Source organism: Prionailurus bengalensis, chromosome E3, assembly GCF_016509475.1.
Source record: "Prionailurus bengalensis isolate Pbe53 chromosome E3, Fcat_Pben_1.1_paternal_pri, whole genome shotgun sequence".
Classification (NCBI taxonomy): Eukaryota; Metazoa; Chordata; class Mammalia; order Carnivora; family Felidae; genus Prionailurus; species Prionailurus bengalensis.
Window position 1 is genome coordinate 24,876,935 of NC_057357.1, and position 8,091 is coordinate 24,885,025.

The window sequence follows — 8,091 nt, forward strand, 5'->3', positions numbered from 1 at the left end:
CACTTCAGCCTTAAGAATAAACATAGGCTCAAACTGAGGGGTAGAAAAACATATTCCATGCAAATGGACCCACAAGAGGGCAGAGGTAGCTATCTTTACAGCACACAAATTAGACTTTATGTGGAAGACTGTAACAAAAGACAAAGAAGGGCATTGTATAATGATAAAGTGATCAATTAAGAGGATATAACAATTGTAAATATTTGTGCACCAAACATCAGAGCACCTAAATGTATAAAGCAAAAATCAGAAGAACTGAAAAAAAGAAATGGTCAGCAATACAATAATAGAAGGGATTTCAATACCCCACTTCCAACAATGGACATATCATCCAGAAAGAAAATGAACAAGGAAACACAGGACTTAAACTGCACATTAGACCAGATGGACCTAACAGACATATGCAGAATATTCCACCCAACAGCAGCAGAATACACATTCTTCTCAGAGCATTCTCAGGGACAGATATATGTTAGGCCACACAACAAATCTTAAGTTTAAGAATAATGAAATCATATCAATCATCTATTCCAACTGTAATGATATGAAACTAGAAAGCCATAACAAGAGGAAAACAGGAAAATTCAGTGGAAAATTTTTAAATAGGTGAAAACTAAACAACATGCTCCTTAAGTATCAATGGGTCAAAGAAGAAATGAAAAGGAAAATTTAAAAAAATCTGGCAACAAATTAAAATGGAAACACAACACATCAAAATTTATAGGATACAACAAAAGCAGCTTTAATAGGGAAGTTTATAGCACTGAATGCCTACATTAAGAGAGAAAAAAAAAGGAAATGACATCACCAAGACAGCAAAGTAGGAGACCCCAGCCTCTCCATGCCCCCACAGACATCAATAATTAGACAGCTATCCATGAATAAAAATAGCTCTGGGAGAGCAGTGGAGTCCACTTAAGAAACTTGAGGAGTGTAATGGAACAAAAAACTGGAGAATAACTACAGAAAAAGGAAAGGAAGAACAGATTCACTTTTGTCTCATCATCCCAATCCCCCATATTGGCACTGCTCACTACCAAGAGGCAGCACCCCATCTAGAAGGAGTTCCTCCTGCATGGAAAGGGAGATCAAGTTAAGCAACAGGTTCCCCCAGTCTTTTGTGTACCACACAAAGGACCTGATTCTGCTTCACCCCATCCAGAGACCAGCAAAGCTGACACACAGAGATGGCTAGGAACAAGGAAGAAGGGCAGAGACTACAGGATCAGCCACACAGTAGGAGCAACCCTGGTTCTCAGTGACCTGTTCTGCAAAGGACCTCAGCACCTTTCATCATTGAAGAAAACATTGGCCAGCACAGCCACTGCAGATGCCCTGCAGATTTCACTAGTTTTAATGCCACAGGTATTTGCATTGTAGACACCAGATGCCTCTCAGGCTCCCTATCCCCACCAGATCCCAGGATCCACACTAGTAGCCAGTCCAGGCTTCTTCAGCTGCTCAAGTACATGATGCCAACCTGACCTCCCATGACTGACCCTCACCACCATGTGTATACTTGAGGCTAGCCCTTCCAACCGTGCACCTGCCTGCCACTAGCCTCACTTCCCATCACCAGCCTCTGCTGAAGTGGCCTATGGCCACATAAGTGCCATGTCAACAGCCAAGGCCCCTACAGTTGCTTATGGGCCCAGATTTGGCCCTATCTCCAGGCACTGGCCAGCACCACTGGGTTCACCTGCAGCTAGCCCCTCCAGGCTGTGCACCTGAACATTCCTATCCTGTGGAGACACTATAGCCACAGTAATGCACACCGACAGCCAGGACCCCCAGAGCTTCTTGTGGCCCAGCTCCAACCTTGTCTCCTGTCACTGGCTTGCACCACTGGGCTTACCTGAAGCTAGCCCCACCAGCTGTACACTTGAACACAACAACCAGACTCCTGTCACCAGCCTCTGCTGTTGTAAGTCCTTGGCATGAGATCCTAGCCACAGAGGGCATGCCAACAGTCAGGGCACCTGGAGCTGATAATGCATCCTTAGTTGGTTCTGGTCCCCACCACTAAGTGTGTGTGTGTCTGCAGCCATCCCCTGCCACTACACCGGCACCAGCAGCTGGCCCCCAAAGCCAAGGGTGTACACATCACAGGCTCCACTCATCAATGCTGCCTGCCCTTGTCCATAGCCTCAGACCTGGAAGTGCCTCTGAGGACCCCAGCAGTCCTTGCAGCCATTGTGAACCCCCATGGTGCTCACCAAAGACCACCTAGTTGTCAATGTTGTGGACTCCAGCAGTGCTGACCTCCAATGCTGTGGACCTCCAAAAAGACATTCTGTCCCCACAGAGCCAGAGGAGGCATATGCCCCTGCAGCTGGCACCCTGCAACACTAGACCCACTGTCACAACACACTCCAGCATGCTCCCAGCAACAAGTCAAGGTCTTTCATTATCAAAGTCAGCCCACAAAGTCTGGAAAAGATGACTGTCTCTTCCAATGTGCAGCCTCATAAGCAAGGCTACTAGAATCACAAAGAATAGGAGTAACACGACACCACCAAAGGAACACAGTAAACGTTTGGCAACTGACCCCAAACTAAATTGCCCAAGAAAGAATTCAAAATAAATGTTCTAAAGATGCTCAAAGACTTCAAGAGAATACAGATAAGCAATTTAATGAAATCAGAAAAAGCAACCTCACTCACAATAGTATCAAAAATAATAAAACACTGGAAATAAATTTAAATAAGGAAATAAAAGATAAATTCACTGAAAACTATAAGGCATTGATGAAAGAAACTGATACACAAATAAATGGAAAGCCTTCCTGAATTCATGGATTGAAAGTGTTATTAATATGCCCATACTACCTAAAGCCCATGTATAGATTCTATGTAATCTCAAGGTTGCCAAGGGCTGAGAGGTGGGGAGAAGTAGGGAGGGATTGGTAAAATAGTACAAACTTTCAGTTATAAGATGAACAAATTTTGAGGATCTAATGTATAATCTGACTATAGTTGATAATACTGTATTGTATCATTGAAGTTTGCTAAGAGAGTGTTCTTAGCGTTCTCTTTTAACACAAAAGGGCAACTAGGTCAGATGACTGATGTATTAATTAACTTGAATGAGGGAATTCTTTCACATCGTATACGTATACCAAATCATCAGGTTGTACACTTTAAATACACTACAATTTGGGGTGCCTGGGTGGCTCATTTGGTTGTGTCCTACTCTTGATCTCAGCTCAGGTCTTAATCTCAGGGCCCACACTGGGCTCCACAATGGGCATGAAGTATATTTAAGAAAAAAAAACCCTACAATTCTACAGCTTTACAATTTAAAACTGGGAAAAAGAAGAAATTAAAGAACATCTAAATAAATGAAAAGACATCCCATGTTCATGAACTCAAAGTACTCCCCAAATTGATGGCAGTACTCCCCAAATTGAACTACAGAATCAATCAATCCCCAACTGCTTTTTGTAGAAATGAATACATGGATTCTAAAATTCATATGGAAGGGCAAGGAACCCTGGATAGCCAATCTTGAAAGAGAACAAAGTTTGAGGGCTCACACTTACTAATTTCAATACTTTCTACAAAGTGACAATAATCAAAATAGTATGGTACTGGCATAAGCACAGATATATAAAACAAGGGAACAGAGTTGAGAGTCTAGCAATAAACCCATTCATCTATGTTCAACTGATTTGCAGCAAGGGTCTCACGTTCATTCAAGAGGAAATAACAGTCTTTTGAACATACAGTGGTTAAGCAACCAACATACAAAACAATAAAGTTCAACTCTTACCTTGTACCACATACAAACATTAATTCAAATGGATTAAACAGCCAAATGTAAGAGCTAAAACAATAAACTCCAAAAAAAAAAATTGGAGTAAATCTTCACAATCTGGATTTAGCAATGCAATCTTAGGATACCAGATAAAGGTACAGATAAATTCAACTTCATCAGAATAAAACTATTGAGTACTGAAGGGTACTAAAAGACAACTCATGAATGGAATGAAAATATTTTCAAATTATATATCTGATAAGGGTTTCATATACTGAATATTTATAAAGCACTCTTACACCTCAACAACAAAATGACAAACCAATTAAATAATGAGCAAAAGGATCTAAATAGGCATTTCTCCAAAGAAATTACACAAATGGCCAAGGAGGGCATAAAAAGATGCTCAACATCACGAGTCATTACAGAAATGCAAATCGGGACTACCATGAGATACCACTAGAATGGCTATTCAACACACACACACACACACACACACACACACACACACACTTTTTAACAGAAAAAAAAAAAAACAAGTGTTGGCAAGAACTTGAAAACCTGGAACCCTCACACACTGCTGGTGGGCATGTGAAATGGTACAGCTGCTGTGAAAAAGTCTGGCAGTTCCTCAAAAAGTTAAACATACAGGGGTGCCTGGATGGCTCTATTGGTGGAGCATACGACTCGATCTTGGGAGTCAGGAATTCAAGCCCCACCTTAGACGTAGAGATTACTTAAATACACCAAAAAAAAAATGTTTTTTGAAGCTAAACATATAATTACCATGTGACCCTGCAATTCCACTTCTAGGTATATACTACAGGTATATAGGTATATACAGACTACAAAACATGTCCATGCAAAAATATGTACACTAATGTTCATAGTAGCATTATTGGTAATAGTCAAAAAGTAGAAACCCAAAAGTTCATCAACTAATGAACAGACAAACAAAATGTGGTATATCCAAAAACTGACTGAGGTACTGATAAACACCCAAGAACCTTGAAAACGGTTTTTTTTGACCGGAAGATGGCAGTGTAGGAGGATGCTGGTCTCACCTCGTCCTGCTGATCACTTAGATCCACCCATATCTGCCTAAATAACCCAGAAAAACACTGGAAGACTGGCAGAACAGAGTCTCCGGAGCCAAGTGTAGACGAGAGGCCCATGGAAGAGGGTAGGAAGGGCAGAGAGGTGGTGCGCCCTACACGGACTGGCGGGAGGGAGCCGGGGGGCTGGAGGGGCAGCCCGCCCTGCAGGCAGAGCCCCTGAAGTCTGGCTTGCAAAAGCAGAGGGGCTGGACTCCGTGAGTTCCGAAAGCCAGCGGGACTTAACATCTGGAATTTTAAAAGTCAACAGCTCTGCTCTCAAAGAGTGGGGAGGGTGAGAGGGCACCAGGAGGGAGAGTTGCTGAGCCCTGGAAGGCAGAGTTCAGCTTGGCGGGGAACAAAGGCACTGGCCAGTGCCAGATCCCTTTCCCATCCCCCAGCTGAAATCCCAAAGACAACCTATTCCTGTCACCAAACTTGCTTGCACCACACAAACTCTGTGCTTCTGTGGATACATCTCTCTGACAGGTCTGCCTCCCTCCCAGTGCTGCAGGGCCCCTCCCACAGGGGGCCACCAATGGCAAAGCAAACTCAGCCTGCACCTCCCGCCCCTGTGCACCTTGTGGATCCACCCTGACTAACACGCCAGATCCCATCAGTGTAGCACGATGAGCCTGGCAGTGTGCAAGTAGCCCAGACAGGGGCCATACCACTCCACAGTGAGTCCTGCCACTGGGAGAGGGGAAGATAAGGCACACACCAGTCTGACTATGGCCCCAGCGGTGGGCTGGGGACAGACATCCGGTCTGGCTGCAGCCCCGCCCACCAACACAAGTTACTCCAGACAGCACAGGGGAAGTGCCCTGAAGTTTGGAGCCACTGCAGAGACTACCCAAAATGACGAAATGGAAGAACTTTCCTCAAAATAAACTCAAGGAAGTAGTGACAGCTAACGAATTGATCAAAAACAATTTAAGCAATACAATGGAACAAGAATTTAGAATAATAGTCATAAAATTAATCGCTGGGCTTGGAAAAAAGTATAGAGGACAGCAGAGAATCTATTGCTACAGAGATCAAGGGACTAAGCAATAGTCATGAGGAGCTAAACAACGCTATAAATGAAGTGGAAAATAAAATGGAGGTGACCACAGCTAGGATTGAAGAGGCGGAGGAGAGAATAGGTGAGTTGGAAGATAAAATTATGGAAAAAGAGGAAGCTGAGAAAAAGAGATAAAAAATTCCAGGAGTATGAGGGGAGAATTAGAGAACTAAGTGATACAATCAAATGCTACAATATCGGTATAATAGGAATTCCAGAAGAGGAAGAGCGAGAGAAAGGGGCTGAAGGTGTACTTGAACAAATCATAGCTGAGAACTTCCCTAATCTGGGGAAAGAAAAAGGCATTGAAATCCAAGAGGCACAGAGAACCCCCGTCAGACGTAACTAGAATCGATCTTCTGCATGACATATCATAGTGAAACTGGCAAAATACAAGGATAAAGAGAAAATTCTGAAAGCAGCTAGGGATAAACAGGCCTTAACTTACAAACGGAGACCCATAAGACTAGTGGCAGACCTATCTACTCAAACTTGGCAGGCCAGAAAGGAAAGGCAGGAAATCTTCAATGTGATGAATAGAAAAAATATGCAGCCGAGAATCCTTTATCCAGCAAGTCTGTCATTCAGAATAGAAGGAAAGATAAAGGTCTTCCCAAACAAAAACTGAAGGAATTCATCACCACTAAACCAGCCCTACAAGAGATCCTAAGGGGGATTCTGTGAGTACAATGTTGCAAGGACCACAAAGTACCAGAGACCTCACTACAAGCATGAAACCTACAGACATCACAATGACTCTAAACCCGTATCTTTCAATAGTAACACTGAATGTAAATGGACTAAATGCTCCAACCAAAAGACATAGGGTATCACAGTGGATAAAAAAAACAAGACCCATCTATTTTCTGTCTACAAGAGACTCATTTTAGACCTGAGGACACCTTCAGATTGAAAGTGAGGGGATGCAGAATTATCTATCATGCTACTAGAAGTCAAAAGAAAGCTGGAGTATCCACTTATATCAGACAAACTAGACTTTACATTAAAGGCTATAACAAGATATGAAGAAGGGCATTATATAATAATTAAAGACTCTATCCATCAGGAAGAGCTAACAAGTATAAATGTCTAGGCGCCAAATACGGGAGCCCCCAAATATATAAAACATTCATCACAAACATAAGCAACCTTATTGATAAGAATGTGGTATATGCAGAGAACTTTAATACTCCACTTATGGCAAGGGATAGATCATCTAGACACAGGATCAATAAAGAAACAAGGCCCTGCATCTTTTGGGATGAGCACTTGGTGTTGTATGGAAACCGATTTGACAATAAATTTCATATATTAAAAAAAAAAAGAAAGAAACAAGCACCCTGAACGATACATTGGATCAGATAGACTTCACAGATATATTTAAACTCTGCATCCCAAAGCAACAAAATATACTTTCTTCTCGAGTGCACATGGAACATTCTCCAAGATAGATCACATACTGGGTCACAAAACAGCGCTTCATAAGTATGAAAGAATTGACATCATACCATGCACACTTTCAGACCACAATGCTATGAAGCTTGAAATCAACCACAGGAAAAAGTCTGGAAAACTTCCAAAAGCATGGAGGTTAAAGAACACCCTACTAAAGAATGAGTGGGTCACCTAGGCAATTAGAGAAGACATTAAAAAATATATGGAAACAAATGAAAATAAAAACACAACAATCCAAATGCTTTGGGATGCAGCAAAGGCAGTCCTGAGAGGAAAATACATTGCAATCCAGGCCTATCTCAAGAGACAAGAAAAATCCCAAATACAAAATCTAAAGCACACCTAAAGGAAATAGAAGCAGAACAGCAAAGACAGCCCAAACCCAGCAGAAGAAGAGAAATAATAAATATCAGAGCAGAAATAGACAATATAGAATCTAAAAAAACGGTAGAGCAAATCAATGAAACCAAGAGTTAGTTTTTTGAAAAAATAAACAAATTTGATAAACCTCTAGCCAGGCTTGTCAAAAAGAAAACAGAGATGACCCAAATAGATAAAATCATGAATGAAAATGGAATTATTACAACCAATCCCTCAGAAATACAAGCAATTATCAGGGAATACTAGGAAAAATTATATGCCAACAAACTGGACAACCTGGAAGAAATGGACAAATTCCTAAGCACCCACATACTTCCAAAACTCAAACAGGAAGAAATAGAA